At 45.0% G+C, this 13,092-nt stretch overlaps 1 long non-coding RNA gene across 4 annotated transcripts; it reads left to right on the forward strand.

The window, feature by feature from the left end:
• Positions 1-3,305: 3,305 nt before the first annotated feature.
• On the forward strand, positions 3,306-5,820 carry LOC123139888 (uncharacterized). Of its 4 annotated transcripts, none has more exons than XR_006469684.1 (5): positions 3,306-3,782; positions 3,898-4,047; positions 4,129-4,214; positions 4,404-4,480; positions 5,494-5,820. It is a non-coding gene; the product is annotated as an uncharacterized lncRNA (long non-coding RNA). The 4 variants fall into 4 exon arrangements; XR_006469685.1 differs by having other exon boundaries at positions 3,952-4,047; XR_006469682.1 differs by lacking the exon at positions 4,404-4,480.
• Positions 5,821-13,092: the final 7,272 nt, after the last annotated feature.

A 13,092-nucleotide genomic window follows, 5' to 3' on the forward strand; every position in this document is an offset into this window, starting at 1 on the left:
AATAGATAACCTAATTAACCAAAGAACCCTAGCTAGCAGAGAGAGGGGGGGAGGGGCGGTTTACAGAGGTTGTGGGGGCGAGGAGGGGAGGAAGCAGATGAGGGAGGCGAGGGCCGACGGGTCGGGGGCGAGCGCGCCGGGGTCGGTGGCGAGGGCCGGGTCGGTGGCGAGCGTGCCGGGGTCGGTGGCGAGCGCGCCGGGGTCGGGGGCGAGCGCCGGGGTCGGGGGCGAGCGCCGGGGTCGGGGGCGAGGGCCGGGTCGGTGGCGAGCGCCGGGGTCGAGGGCGAGCGCCGGGGCGCGGCGGTGCGACGGGGGAAGAGAGAGTGGGGATTTGGGGGAAAAGAGGCGGGATGAAGCAGGGAGAGTGAGAATTTTGGGTTAAGTGGGCGTAGCAGTAGCACATTTAGACAAAACGCGCTGCTACTACCTTCACTAGCTATAGAGGTTTAGGATAAACGCGTTGCTACTACCTTCACTAGTTATAGCGGTTTAGGACAAACGCGCTGCTACTACCTTCACTAGCTGTAGCGGTTTTATAAGGAAATCGCTACTGATAGCTTGACTGTAGCTCTTTCTTCAGTAAACTGCTACTACTATAACCAGTTTTCCTTTTTCTTTTCCTTTATTTTCTTCCACTTATTTTCTCCCACTTTTATTTCCCGAGAGCAGTGAACGAAGGGAAGGCGATATATATTGCATCATTTGACGGTTAAATATGTATACAAAATAGGAACATATATATTACATCATTGGACCCATGCATAATGGTGGCTAAGTGTGTATACAAAATAGGAACATATATATATATATATATTACATCATTTGACCGATAACATACGGTTCCTCAGTGTTGACGTTTTCGTTTTTGAGTCAACTTCTTTCCCTTCTTGTTCGTCGAAGAATAATTGAGCCCCTCATTGTGACTTTGCCTTTTCCATGGAGTACGATTTTTCTTAGGTAATGTAGTATTGATTCTTCTTTTGATGTATACTTCATCATCATCGTCATCTTCCCTCATTAGGTTGCCGTACTGATCATAGTCTTCCTCGTTGGCGACTCCATCCATTCCAATGATGTTCCTTTTGCCTCTCCTCACGACAACACGACTGGAATTGCGTGGGTCGGTTATGAAGAAGCATTGTGTCACGTGCTTAGCGTGTACCCATGGCTCGTTTTTTGCGATAGTGTTCACGGTAGCGCTCTTGGCGTCGGGTATAGTCATGGTAGTGAAAATCCGGTTTTCTCTTTCGACATTCTTAGCCCATCTGACACGGAACATCATCATGTTGTGCAGTCCAGAGTAGTCAAGCTCCTAGATCTCCTCGACCCTTCCATAAAATTGTTCAGTTGTGCCGTTGTCGCTGCCGGTCATGCATTCCATCATCACCCCTGAGTTCTGATCATCACTGTCCATATCTTTGGCCTCCGTGTAGAACGTGTATCCGTTGATATCATATGCCTGATAGGTTACAAGGTTGGGCGAGGGGCCATGTGCTAAGGCGTATATGAGCAATCCGTCCTAAGAGCCCTCCTCCGGGGGATTAGCAATAATATGCTCTTTGAACCAATGCAGGAAAGTGGAGTTGTGCTCTTTAGTAACTTCGGCGTCCGTCCTGCATACCCCCCGGTCACGATACTTCTTTGCGGTAATTTCTTTGTGCAGTGCCACGAAAGGATCTACCTCATCTAGGTGTTGTAGCACTACCAAGTTTGCTCTGTCAAAGTCGCTGCGTCGATCTGAGTATGCCACGTGCAGTTCCCTGCGACCGTTGCAGTGACCTTCTCCTTCGAGCCTCCCATCGTGCTTGTTAACGGGCAAACCAACACTTACACCAGGCGGCTGGTCTGCGCCATATAGAAAATTCTCACAGAAAGAGATGCACTCTTGTGTCACATAGCCCTGGACGATGCTTCCATCCGGACGGGACATGTTACGAACGAATCCTTTGATGATCCCATTCATCCTCTCAAACGGCATCATGTTGTGCAGGAATGACGGCCCCAGGTCTATTATGTCATCCACAATATGGACACACAGATGCACCATCACGTCAAAGAACGCAGACGGGAAGTACATCTCAAGCTCATTCAGTATCACAACGTTCTCTTCCTGTAGCCTTCGGAGCTGCTTCACACTGATCGACTTGCGAGAGATGACGTCGAAAAAGTTGCAGAGACCAATAAGTGTGTCACGGACGTGCTTGTCCATTATCCCACTAAGTGCAATAGGTAGTATCTGCGTCATCATCACATGACAGTCATGGGACTTCATCCCAGTGAACCTTTTCTTGTCCGTGTCTAGATATCTGCTTATCTTGCCACAGTAACCGGAACTAACTTTGACTCCGGTAAGGCACTTCAAGAATTGATCGATCTCAGTCTGACTTAAGGTGAAGCAAGAAGGGGGGCAATAATCCTCTTTCTTTATTTTCTTGCCCTTCTTCTCCCATGCATCTGTCTCCGTCTCTGTCTCGTCTGACATTTTGCGGGGCGGCATGTGCAGATCTTCCCTGATTTCCAAATCTTGCAAGTCTTTTCTTGCCTTCGGTCCATCCTTGGTCTTATCCAGCATGTTCATCAGTGTTGCGAGCAAGCTCTCAAGGACATTCTTACAGATATGCATTTGATCAAGGCAATGAGGTGTATCGAGTTTGTTCCAGTACTCCAAGTCCCAGAACACAGACCTCGTCTTCCATACCTTCAGCAGCGGCTCCGGCGCCTTTCTCATCATCTTTCCCGGTGCGGGGCACTCCTTCCAGTTTATCAATAGCTCATCGATTTCGGCACCGCTCCGCTTACGTGGAGGTCCTCGATGCTCAGCGTGACCATTGAATAGATCTCCATGGTTTCTCCACGGGTCGTCTTGTTCGAGCCATCTTCAATGCCCCATGTACACGATTTTCCCAAACCCGCCATCTTTCCTTGACGTTAGCTGCTGAGACATCGTATCATCCATGCACCGCGTGCATCCGCAATATCCATGGCACACCTGTCCTGCCACATACACTACACCACGACACCACAAGGGCGACATGCATCTGTCGGTAGAAGTGTGCATTGCCGACACTCTTTTTGTCCTAAACTATACCGACACACTGATTGTTGGTGTTTCTCTATACTTTCCGACAATCTGTCTGTCGGCATATCGTAATGGTTTGCGAACATAATATGTGTCGGCATAAGTTTCTTTACCATTAGATTGTGTGTCGCTGGTTCTTTGCGATGGAAAAAGTGTCGGCCTTGCTTCATAGCTGGCCCACTAATTTCCAGCCGCTCGGGTCATGGCACCACCCGTGAAGCATAAGTCCAAAATTTTCGTTAGGTCTCCGCGTGGCCCCAATCCCCCATCTCATCTCTCTCACACACACCGCATATCCCCCAGCGAAACCTAAGCCACATGCCGCCCCTGCCGCCGACCTTGCTGGTCGATTTGCTTGCGCCGCCGTATGCTCCTTCCTCGACTTGCCTGGCGCCGCCGCCGTCCCGACTCTGACCAGCCTCGCGCCGCCACGGCGTCCGGATCTGACCAGCCTCGCGCCACCACCTCTCCAGACTACGACCAGTCTCGCGCCACCACGGCCTTCGGCCCAGATCTACCTCCCGTCGCCAAGGCCTCCGAGGGGAGGTACTCTACAGTCTGAGGGGCCGCCCCGTAACCTGCAGACCGAGGAGGCGACCTACCATACTCTGCCAAGGAGACGCCCCACTGCCCCTCTTCCAACACCGGCGACGCCTCCCCTACCTCATCTGTCCTACCCCGTTTCCAAATCTGGCTACTGTAGGTAAGCTTCATCGTTGATTCTTTTAATTTTCTTCCGTCCAAAACTATGATTGCCCATTAGATCTATCTAGTTTGAACAAGTTTATGTCGGCTTATTTGAGTTTGGGTAATTTTAGGCTGGTTTAGGAACGGCTTAGGCTGACTGGAAGGGAGCGCATGTACTACTGTAGGTGGGAGCATGCGGCCTGGTTCATGGCGGAGGTGGCCTAGTTCGTGAGTGGACAAAGCAACGACCTGGACCAGATGTCTAACCGACAGTTTCACATGTGAATTTTGATTCATATAAATTTTGTGATTTATCTCTGCTATTATCTGTAAAATCATGTTCTAATATGTGCCATTTGCAGGGCAAAAGCTGGCGGAAACAGGAGAAGAAAGTGAGGTCCTTGTGTATGATGATGGCTTGCCAATGTTGCAGAAAACAAGGTCTCAGGTGAGAGCTCTTATTGGAACCAAAAAAGAATATAGGAATAGGAGGAAATATAAGGGCCACTGGGGAAGTACGAGGGTCATCACGGCCACCCAAGAAAAAGAAAACGATTGTGTACTTGCAGTTGTTTACATTCAACACTTCCTCGTTATATATACCATCTGTTTCACACATATTTATGTTTTTTTCTAGTCAAAGAACGGCATCAGTGAAGCTATAAATGAAGGACGTAACTCAATAGGAATTTTGCTCGTGTCAGTAATTGAATGGTAAACTTATACTCTGTTCCTGCAGTGCAGCAGTGTCACTCTAAACGATGGTACATGCATCCTAGAAAATGACTGTCTTCTTAGTCTTGAAAATATTGTTATACTTACAATACCAATGCTGACATCTAAATTTAGTTGGCGATGTGGAAATGTGTTACATAATTTATTGTCAGGTTTGCTTTTCAGTCCTTGCATTTTATATGTGTATAGCCGCACCCCCATTATCATGCAAAATAGTATCAAGTTCAGAGACTTGATCATGGAAGCTAGCTGAAATGTATGATTTAGTACGCAAGAAAATTCCTTTCAGAAATTTCTCCAAAGAGAATGCTAGCTTCTAGCATATATCTATTTGATCGCTAACTGAACAATCTCAATTGCATATCTCTAAAAATTAAGTAAGCACCTTTCCTGACACTTAGAACTTGTGTGGGACAAATGACCATAAGTGCGCTGTTCCTAGTAGCTATAAACTGAATCTTGCTATCTTTTAAAGGTCAGCCACAAAATAAAAACTTGACCATTATTTTTCTGAGAAGCATATTTAGTTCAGTACCACAAATCAGGATTACACCTAGCTCTATTTTTAGAGAAACATAGATGTTGCAGCCTGTTGCAGCATATGTTGAGTGTCAGGATTTTAACCATAGTAGAATACAACATATGCAAATCTCTACCGTATACCAAGTCTAACTGCACTTCCTGCTACTACATAGATGGATTTGTTCAGTTTCAGTTTCTAGATGCCTAACTAGAGTGCATCTGTTATATATCAAGGAAAACGAGATGCATGTGGAAGTGCACTTCCTGCTGCTACATATATGACTTCTATCACATTTATATTTACAAGGGCATATCTGATTATTCGCTAGTTGAGGAACTTCAAAATGGAAATATCTAAAACTACAATCAGAACATTATTCCTGATGTCTTAGAACAGATCTGATTGCTTTATCAATGAGTGCATAAATTCTCATTTTTAAGATTGCTCAAACATATGAGTTCTTTTGTAGGGACAAATGGAGGAAAGTAGCAAGTCGACAAGTTCATCTAAGATGTTCCGGTCACCGCTTTTGTTCATAACACGGTTGACACATTTTGTTCATATGGAAATTGATCTTAGCTTGGGGATCGAAGATTGGTCTCTTCCATAATTATTTGTGGTAGTGATCGAACATTTAGTCTCTTAGGAACTTGGCCATCGTATTTTGTAAGACGCCATGACTTGAATGTTGACTTATGTATTTCCTTTATGGTTGTAGCTAACTTCAGTGAAGAAAACTAAGAAATTTTCTATATATGTTGAATGAATGCATTGATCAATGGTATCTTGTGATGAATACAAGAGTGCAAATGTTTGTATTTGTATTGGGTACTGAACATGAAATGGTTATTATGAATTGATTTCATGTTAATATATGGTACATTTGCAATTACACCGAAATGTAAGCCCTGACAGCAAGTTTGTCGCAATAAGTATTGGATGACGCATAATGTGTCGGCATAGCACATTGTCACATGAACTGTCGGCATATGAATGGGTGTTGCACCATCTGTCGCTATAGCACACTGTCAGATGAACTGTTGGTATATAAATGTCTGTCGGTGTAAAAATGTCTGTCGGCGTAGATCTCACCAACAGTGTCATATTGTCTGTCGGTATAGATTTATCTGTCGGGAAAGACCTATCCCGGCAGGACTGTAGGCGACAGCTCCTTTCTGTCGGGAAAACTCTTTATCGACACTAAATGTGTCGCCTTAGGTGACCTATGCCGACAGATTGTTTGACGTTGCTTTGAGTGTCGTGCTGTAGTGATATCCGTAACCGAGATAGTCCTGCACTGTCGTGATCAGCGCGGCTCTCATGTTGAAATACTCGCCTTTGCTGGCGTCCCATGTCTTGGCTGGTGTTTTCCATAACGTGTCTAACTCCTCTTGAAGTAGCCCCAGATACAAATTAAATTTCCTGGTTGTTTCGGCCCTTGAATAAGATGCTCATGTGAATGTACTTCGATTTCATGCACAACCAGGGGGGAGGTTGTACATCCATACAAACACGGGCCATGTGCTATGGTTGGTGTTCTGGTTGCCAAATGGATTCATGCCATCGGTACACGCGCCGAGCATGATGTTCCTTGCATCACATTGAAAATACTGATAGAAGTTGTTCAACGCTCTCCACTGGCTTCCATCCTTGACATGTCTCAGCTTCGGATCATCTCCATCGTTGGGCTTCTTCCTCTCCGCGTGCCAGTGCATTATCTTTGCTTCCTTGGGATCTACAAAATACCTCTGGAGACGGGGAGTGATCGGTAAGTACCATACAACTTTCTGGGGACATTTCTTCCCGGCCTTCTTGTATCGAGAAGCATTGCACACCGGACAGCTTGCTTTTTCCGCGTGCGCCTTCCAATAAATTATGCAATCGTTGATGCATACATGGTATCTAACGTGTGGTAGATCAAGAGGGCACATGATCTTCTTGGCCTCATCAACACTACTAGGACATAGATTAGCCGCGGGAAGAACATCCTTTAGGTACTTGAGATGCTCATCAAGGCTAGTGTCGGTCCATTTTTTTTAGCCTTCGTCTTCAGGAGTTGGAGCGTGAAACTCAAGAGGGTCACCTCAGGATTGCAACCATCATACAATGGAGTGTTCGAGTCTACCACCAGTTGCTCCAGCTTAGCCTCCTCTCTAGAAGCAGCTCTCTCAGTACTCGTCTCCTTGCGAAGGAATGCTTGAACATGAGGGTCCCGCACGATTGAACTTAGTACCGACAAACTCTGCTGCGTGGAGTCCATGTCGTTCTCTCCGCCGCCATGTCTGGCCCCTTCTCCTCCGCCATGTCCGGCCCTTCTCCCCCGCCATGTCCGGCCTCTTCTCCGCCGCCATTATCGATCATCTCTTCGTCTTGCCCCGTGTCATCATTGCCTGCCCTGTCGGTATCCTCAACATCGTCATCCTCATCTTCAATTATCCATCGAGTATAGCCATCCATGAAACCAGTCATGAGAAGGTGTGCTTCGACACGACCATCATCATGGGGGTCGAGCCAAACTATTCGTTTGCATTTTCGACACGGACATAAAACCTCTATCCTGTTATTTTCTTTCATGTCCTCCACCGCCGACCGCAACCACCTGTCCACCATCGTTCCACTGACCATCCTCAACTCTGTACAGTAATAATAAACAAATTGATTATAAAAATGCGTGCATGCATCAAAGTCATACAAAAATTCGGCATGACCTTCCTTAAAAATAGGACATATATAGATCTAGAGTTTGCCCGAAATTCGCCGAAATGGAAATAAATCGACATTTCAGCAAAACATAGGCAACTCAAAAGCACAATTTGGCGTCAACTCATGCCACACACACAATTTCCATAAACATATCACACACACATAAACATATTTCCATTTTGCAAAAGCATGAAATTTTAATCACCTCTATCTCGAGATCGAGCACACGGTGGAGATGATGATGTAGGGAGATCAAAAGTGCACAAAGCTCTTCTTGACAAAGATAGATCTAGTTAGGGGGAAAATAGGTCACTTAACTAAATGCTACATCTACCTAGCTACCTAATTTGGGAGGAGACAACTTCAACTAGTGGAGGGGGAAGGAAAAAGAGAAAGAAGATGCATTAATGGAGGTGGTGTAGTTAGGTAGGAGTAATGAAGAGAGAGAAGGGTAGGTCGAAGAGGGAGAGTAATGGGGGAGAAGTGTTGAGGAAGAAGAAGAGTGAGAGTGGGAGGTAGGGGAAAGGGAAGAGAGGAGGGGGAGAGGGACGGTGGGGAAAAGGTGGTGGGTTGGTGCGGATTAGCAGTAGCGCGGGACGTAAAACGCGTTGCTGATAAGAAAGTAGCAGCAGCGCACTTTCGGCAGAAGCGCTACTGCTAACCGGGACAAAAAGTGTGTCCAATTTGAAAATTAGCAGCAGCGACCTCAGAAAAACCGCGCTACTACTACAGCTTGAGCAGTAGCGCAGCTAGCGGAACCGCGTTGATGCTAAATGAAGTTTGGGGGGCACTGTCGGTCGATATTTGTAGCAGCGCGGGTTACACAGAGCGCGCTACTGCTAAACACTTGTCAGTAGCGGGTTTTCCACACCCGCGCTACTGCTAATTAGCAGCAGCGCTCCTTTTTGAGCCGCGCTGCTGCTAAGATTCTGTGTATAGGGTTTTACCTAGTAGTGATGGGTCAACACTTAATAAATTTGCACGCTAAGATTTGCACTAAGGTAATGGCAGTAAGGCTATCGTGTTGAGTTGGACCGGGTGTGGTCGGGTTGTGATCGCCGTAAGGATCACGAGATTTTCTTTGAGTTCTTCACGTTTGTGGTCTGGAAATGATCACGTTCAGTAAGCCAGTCCATGGGACGAGCACCACTTGAGCATAATCACATCATGTTGGATATATTGTTGCATTGTTATTAATTGGTTAAATATCATGATATTGTTTGTCATTATGTTTATGCTTGTTGTGAGCTTGCAAGTACATTCAATGTACTGACCTGGCGTGTCATGCCAGATTTCAGGAAAGTCTCGTTGGAAAGGAGAGTTGTCCGAGTCTAGATCGTGTCCACATCGGTGTCCCTGTGCTATGGGGTCCCGCTACGACGTTGTTCCGCTGCCGTGTAGTTGTCATGATCGTGGCCCCTTTATGTTTACTAAATAATGTACATATTGTTCAGTCGCACCGTGTGTGTCGCTTGGCCTCGCTATATATTGTAATATGAACTATGCTCCGCTAGCATGAATAAAGCGGTTATTTTTCTGTACCAAGTTGTTGTGTGTTGCCAAAATACAAGGTCTCTGGGCTGGCAATGCAGGGTAAACCGGTCGCTCTGAGCCGGGGTGCCACAGCTTCGAGTTACAAATATGAGCAACTGAACCGGTATCAAATACCCAGGCACTACTACGAGAATTAGTAAGGTACACATCAATAACATGTATATCTAATATACATTTGTTCACTTTGCCATCCTTCTTATCCGCCAAATACTTGGGGCAGTTCCGCTTCCAGTGACCAGTCCCTTTGCAATAGAAGCACTCAGTTTCATGCTTGCGTCCATTTTTAGATTTCTTCCCGGGAGTGACAACTTGCTTGTCAGTCTTTTTGAAGTTCCCCTTATTTTTACCCTTGCCCTTCTTCTTGAAACTAGTGGTCTTGTTAACCATCAACACTTGATGCTCCTTACTGATTTCTACCTCCGCAACCTTTAGCATCGCGAAGAGCTCGGGAATAGTCTTTTCCATCCCTTGCATATTGTAGTTCATCACGAAGACTTTGTAGCTTGGTGGTAGTGTTTGAAGAACTGTGTCAATGACACAATCATCTAGAAGATTAACTCCTAGCTAAGTCAAGTGATTATGGTATCGAGACATTCTGAGTATGTGCTCACTAACAGAATTGTGCTCCTCCATCTTGCAGCTATAGAACTTGTTGGAGACTTCATATCTCTCAACTCGGGCATTTGCTTGAAATATCAATTTCAACTCCTGGAGCATCTCATATGGTCCATGACGTTCAAAACGTCTTTGAAGTCCCGATTCTAAGTCGTAAAGCATGGCACACTGAACTAACGAGTAGTCATCAACACGCGACTGCCAAGCATTCACAATGTCTGCAGTTGCTAGGGCAGGTGGTACACTGATGTCTGCTAGAACAATGTCGGTGTTTCCCCAAAGAGGAAGGGATGATGCAGTATAGCGACGATAGGTATTTCCCTCAGTGATGAGACCAAGGTTATCGAATGAGTAGGAGAACCTCCTCACACCACGTAAACAGCACCTGCACACAAATAACAAATACTCGCAACCCGACATGTTAAAGGGGTTGTCAATCCCTTTCGGGTACGACGCCTCAATATAGGCAAATAACGTGAGGTAAAGGTGGCAGATAGGATAAATAGATCATGGAACAAATAAATTGCAGCAAGGTATTTTTGTATTTTTGGTTTAATAGATCTGAAAATAAATGCAAAGGAAAATATATCACAAAGGCACATATGATGAAAAGAGACCCGGGGGCTGTAGGTTTCACTAGTGGCTTCTCTCGAGAAAAATAGCAAACGGTGGGAAAACAATTATTGTTGGGCAATTGATAGAACTTCAAATAATCATGACGATATCCAGGCAATGATCATTATATAGGCATCACGTCCAAGATTAGTAGACTGACTCCTGCCTGCATCTACTACTGTTACTCCACACATCGACCGCTATCCAGCATGCATCTAGTGTATTAAGTTCATGGAAAAACAAAGTAATGCAATAAGAACAATGACATGATGTAGACAAGATCCGTTTATCTATTGCAAAGATATAGATCCCATCTTGTTATCCTTAGTAGAAATGATACATACGTGTGGGTTCCCTTTTTGTCACTGGGATCAAGCACCATAAGATCGAACCCACTACAAAGCACCTCTTCCCAATGCAAGATAAATAGATCAAGTTGACCAAACAAAACCCAAATATCGAAGAAGAAATACGAGGCTATAAGCAATCATGCATATAAGAGATCAAAGAAGACTCAAATAACTTTCATGGATAAAAACATAGATCTGATCATAAACTCAAAGTTCATCAGATCCCAACAAACACACCGCAAAAAGGCTTACATCATATGGATCTCCAAGAGACCATTGTATAGATAATCAAGAGAGAGAGATATGAAGCCATCTAGCTACTAACTACGGACCCGTTGGTCCACAAAGAACTACTCATGCATCATCGGAGAGGCACCAATGGAAGTGGTGAACCCCTCTGTGATGGTGTCTAGATTGGATCTGGTGGTTCTAGACTCTGCGGCGGCTGGAATTGATTTTCGTCGACTCCCCTAGGGTTTCTGGAATATTGAGGTATTTATAGAGCAAAGAGGCGGTTCGGGGGGGCACTCGAGGTGGGCACAACCCACCAGGGCACGCCTGGGCCTCCTGGCGCGCCCTAGTGGGTGTTGCTCCCCTCAAGCCACCCCCAGGTGCTTCCTTGGCCCACTGGATGTCTTCTGGCCCAAAAAATCCTCCAGGAGTCTTGCTGCATTTGGACTCCATTTGATATTGATTTTCTGCGATGTAAAAAACATGCAGAAATAGCAACTGGCACTGGGCACTATGTCAATAGGTTAGTACCAAAAAATGATATAAAATGACTATAAAATGATTGTAAAACATCCAAGAATGATGATATAACAACATGGAACAATCAAAAGTTATAGATATGTTGGAAACATATCAGCATGCCCAAGCTTAATTCCTGCTCGTCCTTGAGTAGATAAATGAAAAAAACAGAATTTTTTATGTGGAATGCTGCCTAACATGTTCATCACATTTCTTTTCTTTATAGCATGGACATATGGACTTTTATATGATTCAAAGAAATAATCTAGTTTTTACATGAAGACTTTAATACTCAAGCATATCAACAAGCAACCATGTCTTTCAAAATATCAACACTAAAGCAAGTTATCCCTGATAACCCACAAGTATAGGGGATCGCAACAGTTTTCGAGGGTAGAGTATTCAACCCAAATTTATTGATTCGACACAAGGGGAGCCAAAGAATATTCTCAAGTATTAGCAGCTAATTTGTCAATTCAACCACACCTGAAAGACTTAATATCTGCAGCAAAGTATTTAGTATCAAAGTAGTATGGAAGTAATGGTAACGGTGGCAAAGGTAAGAGTAGCAGTTTTGTAGCAATCATAACAGTGGCAGCGGAGAAGTAACTTAGCAAAGATCAATATGTGAAAAGCTCGTAGGCAATGGATCAATGATGGATAATTATGTCAGATGCAATTCATCATGCAACTGTTATAAAATAGGGTGACACAGAACTAGCTCCAGTTCATCAATGTAATGTAGGCATGTATTCCAAATATAGTCATACATGCTTATGGAAAAGAACTTGCATGACATCTTTTGTCCTACCCTCCCGTGGCAGCGGGGTCCTATTGGAAACTAGGGGATATTAAGGCCTCCTTTTAATAGAGTACCGGACCAAAGCATTAGCATTTAGTGAATACACGAAGTCCTCAAACTATGGTCATCACCGGGAAGTGTCCCGACTATTTTCACTCCGGGGTTTGCCGGATCATAACATGTAGTAGGTGACTATAACTTGCAAGATAGGATCAAGAACTCACATATATTTATGAAAACATAATAGGTTTAGATCTGAAATCATGGCACTCGGGCCCTAGTGACAAGCATTAAGCATGGAAAAGTCATAGCAACATCAATTTTACAACATAATGGATACTAGGGATCAAACACTAACAAAACTAACTCGATTACATGGTAAATCTCATCCAACCCATCACCGTCCAGCAAGCCTACGATGGGATTACTCACGCACAGCGGTGAGCATCATGAAATTGGTGTTGGAGGATGGTTGATGATGAAGATGGCGACGGACTTCCCTCTCCGGAGCCCCGAACGGACTCCAGATCAGCCCTCCCGAGGAAGATTAGGGCTTGGTAGCATCTCTGTATCGTAAAACGCGATGAATCTTTCTCCCTGATTTTTTCTCCCCGTACGTGAATATATAGAGTTGGAGTTGAGGTTGGTGGAGGTCCAGGGGACCCATGAGGCAGGGGGC

Source organism: Triticum aestivum, chromosome 6B (genome assembly GCF_018294505.1).
Source record: "Triticum aestivum cultivar Chinese Spring chromosome 6B, IWGSC CS RefSeq v2.1, whole genome shotgun sequence".
Classification (NCBI taxonomy): Eukaryota; Viridiplantae; Streptophyta; class Magnoliopsida; order Poales; family Poaceae; genus Triticum; species Triticum aestivum.